The 18,254-nt window shown below is 42.4% G+C and overlaps 1 protein-coding gene across 4 annotated transcripts in view; it reads right to left on the reverse strand.

Moving 5' to 3' along the window:
• JAK2 (Janus kinase 2) overlaps window positions 1-18,254 on the reverse strand; it is a 210,592-nt gene that overhangs the window by 138,376 nt on the left and 53,962 nt on the right. Inside the window, exons 1-2 of one of the 4 annotated variants that reach the window (XM_045882163.3) lie at window positions 13,893-14,435; window positions 13,507-13,586 (exon numbers count right to left, since the gene is read on the reverse strand). The gene's annotated coding sequence lies outside the window, so the exon portion shown is untranslated. Of the gene's footprint in view, window positions 1-13,506; window positions 13,587-13,892; window positions 14,436-18,254 lie in introns of those variants that run through there. The other 3 variants (XM_045882161.3, XM_045882160.3, XM_054509140.2) reach the window with 3 other exon arrangements.

An 18,254-nucleotide genomic window follows, 5' to 3' on the forward strand; every position in this document is an offset into this window, starting at 1 on the left:
GCTTTTGCACAGCAAAAGAAACAGTCCACAAAACCAAAAGACAACCAACAGAATGGGAGAATATATTTGCGAATGACATATCAGATAAAGGGCTAGTATCCAAAATCTATAAAGAACTTATCAAACTCAACACCCAAGAAATGGGCAGAAGACATGAACAGACATTTTTCCAAAGAAGACATCCAAATGGCCAACAGACACATGAAAAAGTGCTCAACATCGCTCGGCATCAGGGAAATACAAATCAAAACCTCAATGAGATGCCACCTCACACCAGTCAGAATGGCTAAAATTAACAAGTCAGGAAAGGACAGATGTTGACGGGGATGCGGAGAAAGGGGAACCCTCCTACACTGTTGGTGGGAATGCAAGCTCGTGCAGCCACTCTGGAAAACAGTATGAAGGTTCCTCAAAAAGTTGAAGATAGAGCTACCATATGATCCAGCAATTGCACTACTGGGTATTTACCCCAAAGATACAAATGTAGGGATCCGAAGGGGTATGTGCACCCCGATGTTTATAGCAGCAATGTCCACAATAGCCAAACTGTGGAAAGAGCCAAGATGTCCATCGACAGATGAATGGATAAAGAAGATGTGGTGTATATATATACAATGGAATATTATGCAGCCATCAAAAGGAATGAGATCTTGCCATTTGCAACGACGTGGATGGAACTGGAGGGAGTTATGCTGAGCAATATAAGTCAATCAGAGAAAGACATGTATCATATGACACACTGATATGAGGAATTCTTGATCTCAGGAAACAAACTGAGGGTTGCTGGAGTGGGGGTTGGGGTGGGAGGGATGGGATGGCTGGGTGATAGACACTGGGGGGGGGTATGTGCTATGGTGAGTTCTGTGAATTGTGCAAGACTGTTGAATCACAGATCTGTACCTCTGAAACAAATAATACATTATATGTTAAGAAAAAAAAAAGAAGAACAACTTGTTCTTCCTCAATTTCTGCTTGAAAAATGAGTTACACTATTTTTAATAACATCAATTACATGTAAACTGATTGAATTTTGTATGTTCTTTTTTTTTTTTTAAAGATTTTATTTATTTATTTGACAGAGAGATAGTACAAGTAGGCAGAGAGGCAGGCAGAGGGAGAGGGAGAAGCAGACTCCCCGCTGAGCAGGGAGCCCGACGCGGGGCTCAATCCCAGGACCCTGGGATCATGACCTGAGCCAAAGGCAGCAGCTTAACCGCCTGAGCCACCCAGGCGCCCCAATTTTGTATGTTCTTTAAAGAGAGAGTGAACATTCTTCTTTTGTCAAAAACAGAATGTCCTCCTAAGAGGGCATATGAAAAATGGAGTCTAGAAATAAAGTTATCTAGGGTGCCTGGGTGGTTCAGTCATTAGGCGTCTGCCTTCGGCTCAGGTCATGATCCCGGCACCCTGGGATCAAGCCCCGCATCGGGCTCCCAGCTCCGTGGGAGGCCTGCTTCTCCCTCTCCCACTCTCCCTGCTTGTGTTCCCTCTCTCACTGTCTCTCTCTGTTGAAAAATAAATAAAATCTTTAAAAAAAAAAAAAAGTAAGTTACCTAGAATACAGGGAAATTAATTTAGAGAAAAAACTTTTTAAAAAAAGATAACTTTTTAAGTGTTTTTATCTCATATTCACACCATCCAATCCATTATGCTGTACATTTTGTTTGAATATAAATATTAGACAAAAAAATGTTATGAAGTCAAAAATGGTAGAGACTCTTATATTAAGTACATTTAGTATGAAACCATCAGCTACATTTTGTAAAGGCAGGGGTTCTGAATGCTTTAAAACCAAAGTACTTTGGTTGTGGGAGGGGAGGTATCACGTACTTCAATTATCCAAATCCTAGAAATGTTTGCTAAAGAAAAAGGTCCTCTGTGAATTTGATACATTAAACCAAAAGATGGTACACAAAATGCGGTTGGTTATTTGCTGATTTTTCTTTTACTTGAGCATACACAGCCTCTTTCCTTATCTAAAATATGCTTTAAAAGCTGTATAAAAGCTTTAATAGTACAAAAGGACTAATGAAGTATATGGGATAACACAAGAATCTCACTGATTAGGTAGGGACATGTGTATCGCCTAATCACAAGATTAAATGCAACAGAGGTATTTTTTAAAAATGCAGATCCTGTTAAATTCTATGTGAATTTGATAGGCACTAAAAAGTTCTCACCATTATGAATGGGTTTTTTGTTTGTTTTTTGGGGGTTTTTTTGCATAGCTTGTAATTCAAACCAGCCACTAGAAATATTATACTGGGAAAGAAGGAAAGAAATTAGTTCTTATTTTTAATTGGAGTCTCCTTATTATTGGTAAAGATAAGCAGGTATACTTGTTGTCCATGTATATTTCTTTATGAATTGTCTGTGGCTTTTTCCTATTTTTTCTTTGTCGTATTTGTCATATATACATTTGTCAGAAAAATATCGTAGAAATTTACCCCATCATATATTAAAACTTACTATAAAAAAACTGTAACCAAAACAGTACTGGTATACACATAGATCAGTGGACCAAAACAGCATTCAGAAATAAATCCAAGTATATATGGGAACTTAAGGTAATAACGATGACATTTCAATACAGTAAAAAAAGATATTTGTTTACAAAAGGCACTAGCATAACTGACAGTACAACCAGAGAAAACATGTTAAACTTACACTTTATATAAAAAAAATAAATTATCTATGACAAAATAAAATATTTCCAAAATAAAGTATAAAAATACTGGAAGAATCTTTGACAGGACTTTTACCTGGAACAAAAAACTTTGTTATACAAAATGAGAAACCCAAAACTCATAATAACAAAAGTCACACAAATTGGCTGTATGAGTCCATATTTACTTTGGCTAATAAAGTGTTTTTTAGAGACGCCTGGGTGGCTCAGTCGTTAAGCATCTGCCTTTGGCTCAGGTCATGATCTCAGGGTCCTGGGATCGAGTCCCACATCAAGTCCCACATCGGGCTCCCTGCTCAGCGGGGAGTCAGCTTCTCCCTCTGCCTGCCGCTCCCCCTGCTTATGCACGCGTGCTTGCACTCTCTCTCTCTCTGACAAATAAATAAATAAATAAAGGTTTTTTTATGACCACTTGAATTTCAATGCCTTAGGCAGAACATGGATCTCCAGTTCCCCGTGGTCTCCATTTCTCCCTACTATCTTACATAACTGGCCTTTTTATACATATTAATGACAGTGAAGTCATTCAAGTTTTCTAAATGTACAATAAAGAAAAAGATCTATTACATTTAAAAAAAAGGGGGGGGGCGCCTGGGTGGCTCAGTTGGTTAAGCGACTGCCTTCAGCTCAGGTCATGATCCTGGAGTCCCTGGATCTAGTCCCTCATCAGGCTCCCTGCTCGATGGGGAGTCTGCTTCTCCCTCTGACCCTCCCCCCTCTCATGTGCTCTCTCATTCTCTCTCTCTCAAATAAAAAAAAAAAATCTATTACATTAAATTTTCAATCTCTCTAGAGAAAAGGAACCATAAATAAAAACAAAAGATACAGACTGACAAAATATTTGAAATTCATTTATCAATAAAGGAGTAGGTATCTCCAATATTTAAGAGTCCCATAAACTGATAAAAGGCACACAATCCTTTTGTGTGCCTAGAAAAATGACAATATATTACAACCTTCCACCAAATATATATTTTTGAGCACATACGGAATATTTATAAAAACTGACCTTAAGGAAACATATGCTTGAAAATTAAAAAAATAACTAAAAGTAAACATAACAAAATCTAAACATTACTTCAAAGTACATTTAACTGTTACTGAAAACAATCTCTGCAATGAGTATATGCATTTATTTCACTTTTCTATTATACTTCTCTTCAAAAATGACTTAAAACATTTTCAAATATTTGTAATATTTGTAAATACTCTAAAAATCATTGCCATCAGCTCTTGTTCTTCTTATTTGCCCCCTTAAACATTTGACATTGGATATTTTCAGTAAATTTCTTTGGTGTGTTTTAAATCCATCCACTTTAATTATTTCTATCCCAAAAAATCTTTTGTATATGTACATCATTTCCAAACCTAACATCTAAGGAGATAACAATACAGAAAATAGACTGAAAACTCACATAAAATTATAAACATTGTAATCAAAAGTTTTTTAAAAGCTGAGAAAACATACGCTATGAAGTTTTAATATAATTAGGTTTAAAAATAATCAAATTAATCAGTAAAAAAAACAAAGAACATGAACAGTTATTTCACAAAAAAAAACAAGTATTCCATAAAATGAAAACATGGTCAACATCATTAATAATCAGAGAAAGGTAAATAAAAATGTTTGTTTTTGCCCTATCTGACTGGCAAAGATTAAGAAGACTGGCAATACCCAGTGCTGGCAAGGATATGAAAGAAACAATATCTAAGACTCTATCCTTTTAAAAAAGGTAAGAGTAATGGGATGCATATTTATGAATTCTACGAAACACTTTATAATAATGAAAAAGAATTTAAATAACATTAAAGCGATTTGATAACATATTGTGTACTTAGCCAATAAAAATACTATGAAGATATTAAAAATGATAGCTTACATCATGGCTTTCATTATATCCTCAGCATTTTATTTCAGAATATTATGTGCCCAGGGGCACCTGGGTGGCTCAGTCAGTTGAGCACCCAACTCTTGGTTTTGGCTCAGGTCATGGTCTCAGGGTCATGAGATTGAACCCCGCATGGGCTTCGTGCTCAGTGTGGAGTTGGCTTGAGTTTTTCTCTCTCCCTCTCCCTTTGCCCCACCCCTCTCTCACATACTCTAAATAAATAAATCTTTTTTTTTAAAAAAAAGTTGATAAATTTTTGAGTGAATAAAAAGAAGAGAAAATACACACAACTCTTTCAAAGAGTTTTAAAGAGAATGGACAATGGGGCAGTAGCTTGAAGATACTGTGGAGTCAAGCAGTGGCATAAAATGGGAACTGGCAAACTTCAGCCCACAGGTCAGATTTGCCAGTTGACTGCTTTTGTAAATAAATCTTTAGAAGTCCATTCATTTATGTACTGTCTATTGTTGCTCGTGTACCACAAAGGTAGAGTTGAGTAGTTGCTGCAGAGATAATCTTGCCCACAAAGCCTAAAATATTTACTATCTGGTCCTTAATAGAAAAACTTTGCCAACCCCTATTTGTTTGGTTTTTTAAAGGCTTAAAATGTGTTTTAATAAGTTGATGCTGCACCACTGCTCCATTTCTCAGAAAAACTCCAAAGGTATCAGGGACAAATCAAACATAGTACACCAATAAAAAAGAGCACAGCATAACTACCTAAGATAGGCAAGGCTACGAGCTACTGTCCGACTCTTCAGCACACAGCAACCCTGTTTCCAAGACTGTACTAGGCCTATCAAGAAAAGCTGTGTCGGCAACATCATAGACACAAAAGGGCTGTTCCTGTGCCAACCTGTTTCAAATCAGTGATTCTCAGTCTGGTCCCCAAACCAACATTATCGGCAAGTTTAAAGGTTTAAAGGCAAGGAAGGAAAATGCTATTGGAAAGCAGAATAAAAGGAGACCCTTGTTATATAATAGCGAAAAGTTTGGCAAAACCGTCACCTACAGTAACATGGGAAATGTAATGCATACCTAATGAGTTAAGGAGATTCTAGGTACAATGCTGAAGAAACAAGTGGCTTCTTCCAGTTGCCTTTCTAGTTGAGAGAGTAGAGAGATGAACTAAAGAATGAGCCATTCACTTTTTGAATGCAATTTCAAGTAAATGTAAAGGGCTCAGAATACCCTTCTCAGCCAGCAAAGTGTTCTTAAAGTAAGAAAGAGCTTCAGGGCAAAGATTAAATCTAGAGTGGGATTATAAGATCCACTGTTAAAACCTCAGAAAGATCTAAGTACTTCATTGATCCTTTCAGACAAAAAAAATTACCTAAGGATCTTAAGGGTCCTGTTCCACATAGGGAGCCTAAGGTAAGAAAAGCCTCCTCTAAGAGATTTGTAGGTATGGCTTTTGTCTGATGGAGTAGATTATGAACTGATACACAGGAAGTCCACCAACTTTTTAAAAGAGCTACATCAGCTTAGAATGAAAGGGAGAGTAACTACCTAAAGTGAGGCTTTTGGATACTGAATGACTACAGACAGGCAGGAAGTAAGCTCAGATGGTTACTCAGTTGCAAAGACGGCTCAGTTCTTTTGGGAAAAAAAGAATAATTCAGAAGGTGAAATCAACAACCAAAAGAAGCAGTCATGGCCCACTTGGAAGAACTTACAGGCAGTAGGACTGAGCCCCAGTCAAGGAACTGCCAACATGTGCCCCGCTGGGTTTCAGAACTGCTGTAGTAACTACCATATGCCTCCCTTGTCCCTCTTTTTGAACAGGAATTCTACTGCAATTAACATGTGCGTTTCCAATTTTGTATGTTAATCACGTGGGGGCCTAGTCCTTGTCTCTTCACAGGTCTTGATTAAACAGTAATAATTCTCAAGAAACCAGACCCAAGGAACCTCAACAGCATCTGGACTTGACTTAGATGATGAGATACTAGATTCTGATGTCTTGATGGGATGTAAATTAGAGGTCTCCAAGGAGGGGTTAGTGTATTTTACATGTGAGAGGCATGTGAAGTGTGGCAAAAAAGGCAAACTATGGCAACAGTATTGTCCAGAGATGGACAAAACAGTATCTCTCATCCCACAGGTTTTCTTTCACATGTGACCAGTTAACAGGTGGAGTCCAATCCCTACCTCACCTATATTCACTGAACATTCGCTTTTAAAACCCAACTCACCATGTAAGAAAGCCAACTACAATGAGGCTCCCATGTTGTACAGAAGTCCAGGCCCCAAGTACGCTCCAGTTAACAGCCCAGCTGAGATCTCAGTCAACAGCCTGCATCAACTACCAAACATGTAAGTGAAGACACTTCCAGATGATTCTAGTCCCCCACCTTCAAGTTACTCCCAGCCAACATGTCTTCCCAACTGAGGTTCTAGGCTTTGTGGAATAAAAACAAGGCATTCTTGGTGTACCCTATCTGAATTACTGACCCATCATATCTGTGAGCCTAATAAAATAGTTGTTTTATATCACTAAGTTTTGCGATAGCAAACAGCAATAGCAACCAGAATACATACTAATGGAAATGAGCCAGTAGAGGGAAAAATTGAAAATGCAAGAAAAAGAGGGAGAAATACAATAGCAGAGTCCATGAAGGCAAAAGGAGATGGGTTTCTCTACACAAGTAGATGGAGAAGCCTTAGATGCAACACTGACCAATTCATTAATTTTAAAGGGGAAAAGGGCAAGGGTGTCTGGGTTGCTCAGTCAGTTAAGCATCTGCCTTTGGCTCAAGTCATGATCTCAGGGTCCTGGGATTGAGCCCAGCGTGGGACTCCCTGCTAACCGGGGAGTCTGCTTCTCCCTCTCCCTCTACTCTTCCCCCTTCTCCTGCTCTCTCTCTCAAGTAAATAAAATCTTTAACAAATAAATGGGAAAAGGGCAGAGTATAGGCACAGATACAGGATGAGGAGGGGTGTTACTGATGGTGGATTATGTTATTTAGAAATATGGAGGTAAGCACCAGAAGACACTTAGGAAATCTGAAAGTGGTTTACTGGAAAACAGGCATCAGAATTAGGGGAGGTACAAGAGGCTGTTTTTTGCTATAAACTGTAGTAAGCCATTACTTAAGTTTATTCACATTTTACCATATGACTCCACATTTCTAAAGTAAACAAAGTTTTTTAAAAAAAGATTAATTCCATTCCCTCATTTTCCAAATGAGGGGGGAAAAAGGCTCAATGATCACATGAGTTACTCAAACTCATTTTGACAGCAGTTAGTCCCTATTCCCCCCTGATTTCCAAAACAGTGCACTTCTTCACATCACACTGACTTTCAAATTACAAAATATAACCTAGTGGTATTTTATTTCATAATCAGAATTTATTAAAGTCATTTAGTAAGCAATAATGAATACCCTAATCCCAAGGACTGATAGCAAAAAAGCAGGCCAAAGTATGTCCTTGGGAAATCAAAATAAGCATTCAAGCAAAACAAACAGCCCATGGACTATCTCAACCTAGTCTACCTCTGATAACTATACTGCACAGGCTTTAATAACAGATAATGCTTCCTTTTGCTCTTTCCAGCTCTCCCAATCTGAACACTTTTACCATGCTACCTTCACTTCTGTAAGTTATCTACCAAGGATTTCTCTTTCCTTTTAGAAATACCTTACCATTTTATTCAGATTTTACCAATACAAACGCACCCAGAGATCACTTGTCCAACCTGCTAGACCACTAAAGGTCTAATAAGAACCACTGAATGTCTACTCATTCAAATAATGTAAGTGTAAGGCTAATTCCCACAAGGAATAGCAGTACCTACATAGTGTGATATGAAAGGACACAGATGAATGACAAACACTGTCAAAAATACATTCCTGTCTTTATTATGCCTAAAATTCTCATCTTTAGTACCAGCGATGAGAACTTTGGATAGAAGTCTCCATTATTCACCCAACTGCCAAATCCAAAGGTCATCTATTATACTAGAGAGAACAAAATATTAACAGTGGCTATTTCTGCATGGGAAAAATACAAGCAATTTTCTTCTTCTAGTTTTCTAGATTTCATGTTAGGAACATTTTTAAGGCCTTTTTTCAGTTCTAACTCTTCTCATTTCTTAGCAGTGATCAACAATGATCAACATGTTAATCATTCCCACCCTCTTAACCTACCCACACACTTGCCTCTCAGGCCAACCACTCCTTTTAGGTCTCTTTTGCTAGTTCCTCTTCTTTCACCCTGTAATTATGGACAATCCCCAAGGCTCAATTTCAGGTCCCCTGCTCTTCTTTCTGACCACCACAACTCCAGCCTTAAATTTCTCTACCACGTTCTACTCATCTACTGCCTAGCTATCTGTTTTCACTTGACTATCCCACTGTCACCTCAAACTCAACATATCCAAAATAGAAGTCCAGCCGTTTGTACCTCTTCAAACAGCTATTAATACTTTCATTCCTATCTCTGTCAGTACCGCCATTTAAAAAAGTCTAGTTCTTTCTTTGTCACTAACTAGCTGAGTAACTTTGGACACATTTTTAAATCTCTCCGGGCCTCAGATTCCTAATGCACAAAATCCATGGACTAGCCCAGATATTCTCAGATGTCCTGGCACTCCAATACTCTTCAATTTCTTATGTCATTGAGGATCAAAACTTCAAAGTCATCTTTGATTACTCCTCTTCCCCCTTACCCCCCACCACATGCTCCTTTCCTATCCAGTCTATAATGAGGTCTTATGTGACATCTCTCCAGTCCTATTTTCACTAAATCCACACACCAGGCCTAGATTATTTTCCTAGCTCTATCACTTCTCTCTCTAATTCATACCATACACAGCACTCATGCCACTGTTTTTTCTAAAATACTCCCTTTAGCATGCTCTTTCTCAATCCAAACTTTTAAAGTTTCTGTTACCTATGGAGTAATGTACATTCTTCTCATGTTAGCCCTTAAAGGCATCCATAATCTAATTCCAATCTATATTATCAACCTGTTTTCTTACTACCCTGCCATACAAACCTTCATTTCAAATTGTTTTATGTGCAGTTCTGTGAAAATGTTGTGCATAATCTGCTTCTGTTTACCACCTGTACAAGGTCTTCCTCTTATGCAAAATCAAATCGTGCCTCGTTTTGATTTTACCTCCCCTCTGGAGCCTTCCCTGCTCACTTCAACTTTAAGTGGTCTCAAGTATCTATAACTTTTATTATTTATCTTGTCTTCCCAGTTACATTTTAAGTTCTCAATTAAAGGAACCTATTTTATATCTTTCTGCATCTCTTTGAACATAGCAAAGTACCTTCTACATTGTAGATATTAATAAATATTTGTTTGGTGACTGACTAAAGTTCCTGTCTAATACACAACATTTACTGAATGCTCCTCATGTGTTCAGCACTCTGTGTATGTGTTCCTCACAGCAAATACAATCAACTAGAAAAGATAAGGTTAACACTAGAGAAATAATTATCAAACAACCAAATCAGGATATATAAATAAACTATGTGAAGATCCTCTGTGACTTAAAAGAACAATAGAAATATAGAAAGGAAAAGGTAATATTTAGTGAGAAATAATTTCAGAAATGAGGTAGAATTTTAACTGGGAGTATAGTCATAGTAATACTAGTAATAATAATAGTGATAACAATTATTAATAATTAATAAACAATAATTAATAATTACAATAATAAAAGCTAAGACTTAAGGTGTGCTTAATGTGCCAGGCATTGGTCTTGAAGACTTTTAATGTATTAGTTTACTTCATTCTCACTACAACCCTATGGAAAAAGTACTACAGTCATCCTCGTTTTTTCAGATGAGACTGAGGCTCTACTTCATTATGGAATAGTGAGTGGTACAGATACAGAATTGGGCTTGGTGGAAGAAGGATGGAAAACATAAACGGAAGTTAAAAGCTGAAATAAGCATAACTATTATTAGAAAATATGGAAAGCAGCTTGAAGACCACAGCAGAGAATGCTCCTTGAGGGTCCTTAGACTAAAGACTGAATAAATAGGGCAGGAATAATGACCAAGTATCCTGAGAACCAAGAAGAAGAAGTTAAATTTAACAAGCAGAGTGTGCAAAACCACTGAAGATCTGGGGACAAAGAAATGCCACAATAAGGAGTATTAGTGACATTTCTATTGTGGATAAACAGAAGAAAGAGATGCTGGATTCTGAGAGGCTGATTTGACTTTCAATATTCTAGGCTGAGGAAATAAGTCCTGGGGGTAAACTAGGTAAGCAGAGCTATGAGGGACAAAAGATATATGGACAGGACATGTTGAATGGCTTAATACAAGAGGTGAATGAAAGAGGTAGTTTAATGATGATACCTAATTTATTATTTTTTTAAGATTTTATTTACTTAAAAAAAATATTTTATTTACTTATTTGACAGAAAGAGAGAGAGCACAAGCAGGGGGAGCGGCAGGCAGTAGGAGAGGGAGAAGCAGGCTCCCCGCTGATCAGGGAGCCTGATGTGGGGCTCGAACCCAGTACCCTGGGATCATGAGCTAAAGGCAGATGCTTAGCCGACTGTGCCACCCAGGCATCCCAGATGATACCTAATTTAAAGCCTATATGAGCAGGACAGAAGGAAATTCCAAAAGAGTATAAAAATGATGATTTTTCATTTGGGGCATGGTGAGTTTAGGAGACATTCAAAAATACTAGAAAAGCAGGACTGGAAAAACCAGGAAGTGACTAGAAAAACAAATAAGCAATAGAATTCGTTTTAAAATGAAAGAACTGGGCAGATGTTATAAAGATATTAAATAGGAGAGGAAATATACTAAACCATGATCAGCTGGTACTAGCTTTGTATCAATAATTTTATCAATAATTGTATCAATACTTTTGGTGGGGACAGGAATCAGTTAGGGACCAACATTAAAAAATGCAGTTTTTCCATTTAAAAAAATTTTTGTGTGTATCAGAAAAGTCAACCAAAAGCTAAGGCAAAGGTCCCCAAACTTTCTCCACTCAGGGAGTTCTTAGTTTTAGTAGCATTTTCACAGCACTCCTAGGCCAAAAGAAACACTTCAGTGGGTGAATTCAAACCATTTACTATCCTTACAACTTAGTGCTTGTCTGGCCTTGTACAACTTCTGGGAATCAAACCGGACAACATCACACTCTGATTTCCTGTACCACATTGATTCTCATGCAGTAGCTGCTTTTTATCAGAGCAATCTAAAAAAACAGCTTTGTAAAGACAGGGCATTGTAGAAAGGAATGTGTCGATTTAATGTTGAAACGGTGAACTACCTCAAACTAATAGTTCAAGCCTGAGTTCACTGCTGCTCTGGGGCACCTCAGCACGCAGTTTGGGAAACTGGGAGCAAAGGCAAGGGGCCTAAAAAGAGAAAAAAAAATGTAAGAGGGGAGGAGCAGAAGAAAGTTCTTAGCACAGTTAACCACAAGAGGGCAGCCCAATAGCTGGTAGAGGCGGCACAATGGGGGGGGGAAGGGGTGTCAAGGAGAGATAAGAGCAGAACCTTTCCATAAAAAGGCTCCAAGACCTCGTGGACCAGTTCAAGACCTGTAAGTGCTTTTTTTCCTTCTACTAAAGAGGAAGAAACACTGGTCTCTGGCAGACCACCTTATGCAGAGTGATTCAGCCCTTCTCTAAATCTCCTTTGCCTGCCCGGCCCATGACAGCAGCCAAGACTTCAACAGCAGCCAAGCAACGCACCACTTCCCCTGCATAATCTTACTGAATCGTCACAACGACCTTTTAAGAAAAGTGAGGCTCAAAGACATTTTAAATAATACAACTATTAAGTGGCAGGAACACCAGGATTCAAACCCAGATCTGACTCCAGAGCCAATGCGCTTCCCTACTCTGCCTCAAGAGCATCCCCCTTTCAGCAACAGCCAGGAAGCAGAGAAGAGATACCATGTTCCCTTCCCATACCTGAGACACCCGTCTCTGTCACTAGGAAAACCCAGCATATGAAACAAACTGTTTGTTTCATGTTTGTTTGTATGAAACAAACATGTTCCGTTTGTTTTCATTTTAATTTTAACATGCTATGAACTCCAAACACAGGACATTCAGGTCGAACAAAAACAAGGTTCACATTCTTATGTAGTCAGCAAGGACTGCAGCTTTCCTGTACTATTAAGGCAAGTGTGGGACACATGCAGTTTACGGTATGTTACACTCTAACAGACACGTCGCACATGCAAGCTAGTGATTTTCACACTCGTGATAAAAGGTGAAGGGGGTGGGGAAAGAGAGATCAAAGTTGATTATTCATCTTCAGATCTGCTGGGTGTTGCATAGGATATTTGCAGGAGCCCAACGACTCACTTGCACAAACCTATTAAGAAACCAAAAGCAATTGTCATCTCTCTTATTCCCACTTCCAGTTTCCTTCTCCACATTTCTCCTCCCCTCTAAGACATATTCAGCCGCTTCTGTCCTTTCATTCAGAGAAAAGGAGTTTCTCCGGACTGATTAACCACCACCGGAAAGCAAACTGGGTAAATTCAACCGACACAGCAAACTCAAGCAGATAAAACCACCCAGGAAGCATTCAATGTGGTAGCAGAAACCCCAGCGAGAACAACGTGTTCTCTCAACAGGTATCTCTTATTACTTGAAAACGTTCCTCCTTGAAAGATTAACCGTCTCTGGCTGCTCGAGGAGAAAGGGTAACTGGCAGCGCGTCTTCTGCAAAGCCTTGTGACTTGTATGATCAGAGGAGAAGGAAGCAGCGAATGTCTCTCACGGGATCCCAGAGGGCAACAGTAAACACCCCGAATCGCCCTCCCGGACCAACACTCTAAGTTCGCACTGCCATTTTCAGAGGAGTACACCGCCAGCAGCCCTGCCTGTCTACACACGCTCCCAGCCTTCCTACGCACGCACTCCCGGCTCGCCACACTCGCCCTCCCCGCCGCCGCACAGCCCAGCAGCCAGGATCGCAAACCCACCTTCGCGGGAACGGGAGGAAGGGCCTTTTTCTTCAGAAGCGCAACAGTTCACATCTTGCTCCCTCGCCTGCTTCTGAAACCTAAAAAAAGCAGCAGCCGTTACTACCGCAGAAATCCAGAGGAAATAGATGCTCTTCCCTAGGCTGTCCCGACGTCTACAACATCTTAAAGAGCTGTAAGGGGAGAGGGATGGGGGATACGAGGCACACCGGGACGCAAACAGCAACAGCAAGCACGCCGTGGCCGGCTTCCCCTCCAAGAGGAAGGTCTTCTCGCCGAGAAGTTTACAGCCACTAGCAGGGGCGCAGCGGGGGTCAGGAGGCGGGAGGGAGGTGGGCGGTCGACCGCGGCCCCCCACCCAGAGACCACGCAGCAATCGCACGCACCAGCGGCACCGATCCCGCGGCGAGGACGCGCCCCCAGGCCCGCAGGGGCTGCTCCGAGCCGGCGCCCGCGGCGGGCCGAGAGTCGCGGAGCCCCCGGCGTGGGCAGGGGTCCAGGGGTCCGGGCGTCCGCCAGGCTGGGCCCTCCCGGGCCCTCCCGCCGGGGTCGGCTCCCACTCACATCCCTGGCCGGCGAGCCCCGGGCCTGTGCCCGCGCGGCCGCAGCAGCTCTCCGCCCCGACGCGCGCCGCGAGTGCGGGCCCAGGGCCGAGCGGCCGAGGCGGCGGCACCAACTCTGGAGCGCGCCGGACGCCGGCCCAGCCTGTCAGCGCCCAGGGAAGCCGTTGGCCGCGGCCGCCGCTAGCCCTTCGGCTCCTCTTCCTCTCTCCTTCCTCCAGCCCACACCACTCCCACTTCGGGCAGCCGGGAAGCCCGTCGTCACAGGCGCCGTCTCCACCCTCGCCCGGGCCACACCGGCTTCTCAGCGCCTCGGGCGATGCTGGCTCGGACGCCCTCTTTGCGTCGGAGTCGGCCTCCACTCAGGCGGCACGTTCACTGGCGACTGAGGCGGACCCGCGGGCGGGGCGGGGCGGGGCGGGGCGGGGGCGGGACCGGCCGCGCGCCCCCGGACTGCGCGTGCGCGCGCGCGCCGCGCCGCGCCGCCGCGCCGCCGCGCCGCCGCGCCGCCCTCCTCCGGGCACGCGCGCGCCGCCGGGCTCGCCGCGGCCGACCTGGGCTTCCCGGGAAGTCGGCGGGAGCGCGCGGAGCGTCCCGGGGCGTTCCCGGGGAGTGAACGGGCGGGGAAGTCGAGCCAGAGCTGGCTACCTGGGCCGCAGACCCCGCAGGAGCCTGGCGCCGGCGCTGGGCCCGGCCCTCCCCAGATGGGCGTGTGTGCGGCCGCCGCCCGCCGTGGGGGCGGCTGGGAATGAATCAGCCAGGCCGGGAAGGTGCCCCCTGCACGCAGCCTGGCACCACAACGCTATCCTCCAGTGCACTGGTGTTCGTTCCCCTTCTGCTTTCGCTTCCACGTTCCGCGTGCAGCAGACCTCACCTTCCCCAGTCCAGGCCTCTAGGCCGAGGGGAAGTGGCGCCGAGGGTTGGGGCAACGTTCACAGGCGCCGTTTTGTGCAAGTGCAATCCCGAGCGCCTGGCTCCAATCCATCACCTCTGCAAGAAAAGGGTGAGGGTGGGACGAGGCGCCCAGCTGCCTGCGGATTGGCGACAAGATCCAGCTAATGAGGAGAAACAAAGCCCACCGTCCCCCAAAAGCCCCATTCATTCGTTCAACAAATATTCGCATAGCATCTACCAGGTGCTGGGCTGCAAAGGCCCCAAGGATGCTGCTATGTAATCGCACCCCGCATTCTACTTGCTCTACTGGAGCATGTATTCTGATAAAGAGACAAGCATACTTTAAATGTATCATATGCCAGTGTATAACTGCAACTAAGAAAAATAATACAAAGTAAAGGAATACAAAGTGAGGAGGCAGTGTGCTATTTTAGTGCGGGTGGCCAGGAGAGACCTCCTAGAGTAAGTGACATTTGAGCAGAGATGTGAAGGATGAAAATGAGCCAGTTCTCTGACTGCATGGGAAGAGAGTTTCAGGCAGAGGGACAAGCAAAGGCAAAGACTCCGAGAAAGGAATGTGCTTGACAAGTTCAAGGACCAGGAAAGAGGTCTCTGTGGCCGGAGGACAAGGAAGGAGAGGGCAGTGGAAAGTGATGAGTCCAAAGGGGTAGCCTGGGGCCCAACTGTGTAGGGTCTTTTTCACTTATTAGCCCTCTTTCTGTCTGAAAGACCTGATGAGTTTATAGCCCCTGTTTCTCCATTCACAAAGGATGCTGAGATTCAGGTCTAACTTGAATTTAATGATTTCTTTTCAACTCACCAAAGCAACTCCTGCATTTCTTCTTACGTAAGACCCATTGCAAAAGGTCTTTGAGCAAATGATAGCAGGATAGGAAATGACTTGAATTCACACTGACTCCTTTAAAGTAAATAATGAATGACAGCTCTTGTTTTCTCATAAGAGGGAGGGATTTACAAGAGAATTGCATTCCTATGGCTACTGTTTTACAAGCAAAATACGCTGGAGAGTTCTTATTTTTAATATCTAAAAAGGAATCAGAAATAGTTGTGAGTCAATGGCAAATCTAAAATCTGCTTAGAATATAAAGGCTGAAATCACAAGCAGCAATCACCATGTGAGTTCCCTTTTCCTGCAAACAAAAACTGTTACTGGAGTAGAAACCAGAACACAGACCCACGCAAAAAAGATAAAATGGCAGAGTTGTCCTTCATGTCACAGCTAAGATTAAAATCATCTCTCTGAACTGTGGAAACGGAAACATTCTCTTTGGTGAGAAAAAAAAAAAAATGCCCGTTTTATGAACTGAAACAGTGCAGATGCATTCACTGCAGTGAGTGATGTTTCTATATTTTACACTACATGTTTATTCAACCAGACCTGGTGTCTGTTACTGGCCACTGCCTGTTTGCAGGGGGGAAGCCACGTTAAAAAGTGAATATTCAGGGTTTCTTGTGGGGGAAGGGTGTGGTGTCTAAATGAGGTGTCTCTTGATAGGCTGGGGGCCCCCGAAATGCAGGGTGAAGATCAGGTGGGAGCCAGTGGTACAGGAGGTGCAAGAGTTCACCTAAGACAGAACAAAGGAGATACAAGTTTATGGAATACACCGGAAGGGAGCTGTGGACAGGACAGCAAAGGAGGGGCTGTCTGCAGCGAGGTAGTGGGTGGGGGCTGTTTTTCAAAGGGGGAAGATGAAGAGGTATGCCAACGTATGGAATTCTCCCTTTTTTGGTAACTGTGCCGAGGTGTACATAGCCTACTGGTCAGTTAGGGCCTCTGGGTATTTTGAAGTGGGTCCCCTGATGGACCTTTTCTACATTCCATTGCTCAAGCCTGTTTGCCCCCGAAAGCGGCCTCTACAAAGGGAATTTTTTTCTATAAAAGTGATTTGGATATGGAAGACAGGTGGACTGGAAAGAAAATATATTATTCTTAGGTTTATAGAATTGAGAAATCTATCTACCCGCCCAGAGAGATGAAGTGACCTCCTGAGTGTCACTCAGAGAGTGGAAGTGTCTCTTCTCACTGAAATAGTATGATTTTTAAGTCAATACTGACCTGGAATGTTGAGCTCTTTTCACCCTGTAGAGAATTTTTTTAGCTCTTGATGTGATCCTGGTAGTGGCATAGCTAGAAAGTTGCTCCCAGGGCAAACATTTCAGAAAGATACCCCCATTTTTAATAAGGATAAAAGAGAATTCCAAGAGAATTTTTTTTTTTTTTAGAGAGTGTGGGGCAGTGGGGCAGAGGGAGTGGAAGAGAGAGAATCTTAAGCAGGTTCCATGCCCAAGGTGGAGCCCGAAGCAGGGCTCAATCCCATGACCCTGAGATCATGACCTGAGTCGAAATCAAGTTGGACACTTAACCAACTGAGCCATCCAGGTGCCCCCCAAGAGACAAATGTGACCAAGTCTTTCGTGACATTCTTTCACGCAATGTGGAGAAATAAGAAATGTGGGTCGGCGGCTTACATATTTCAATTCAAAACTGATCGTGTGGCCATATCTAAAAGTAAAAATTAGATCATTGTCACGTATGGGGAGGTGTGTGCGGCACACAGTAAGATCCTGTACTTGCGCTGCAGCCGAACGTGGCAGCAGTGGGTCTTACTACCACTCTCCAAACCCACCTCTGCAACAAGACTGTGACAATGTTGTCAGATGGGGCTTTGGCTGCTGTGTCTTTTTAAAGTCCTTAGGTGGTTTTGATGCAAAGCCAAGGTTGAAAATACATGGCCAAGGGTTTAAGAACTTAAGCTTGAGAGTCTGGCAGACCCAGGTTTGAATCCCAGCCTTCACCAAGGAAGTCATTTAGATTTTCTAAGCTTCCATTTCCTCATCACTATCATCAGGGTAATAATACCTTCCTTGAGTCATTTGGAAGATTAGGTGAAAAAGTATTTTCAAACCCTTAGCACAGCTATTAAATGCGTATTACAGTTGTGGTAAGGTCAATTTACAGATATCAGCAGGCTGGGAGGTATAAGAAATATGTTGGATTTTATTAGTAATCCTGAAGCATTTGTCACAATTTATCACATTCCACAGAACTGTGTGGGCTAGAATGATAACGGCTGAGTTGTACAGAGATAAATGCAAAGACTTGCATTTGGATAAAAAAAAAACAACTATGCATTAAATGATGAAATAATAAAAAAATCATTCTTAAGAGGAGCAAAAAAAAAAAAAATATGAGGGCAAAAAAAGATACAGAAAAGTCCTTAGAAAGGGAAACAGGTTCAAGCAAATGGTTGGGGATAGACTGGGAGTTACTTT

Source organism: Mirounga angustirostris, unplaced genomic scaffold (assembly GCF_029215605.1).
Source record: "Mirounga angustirostris isolate CCGP_5_RB_7025 unplaced genomic scaffold, mMirAng1.0.hap1 SCAF_15, whole genome shotgun sequence".
In the NCBI taxonomy this organism is placed as follows: domain Eukaryota; kingdom Metazoa; phylum Chordata; class Mammalia; order Carnivora; family Phocidae; genus Mirounga; species Mirounga angustirostris.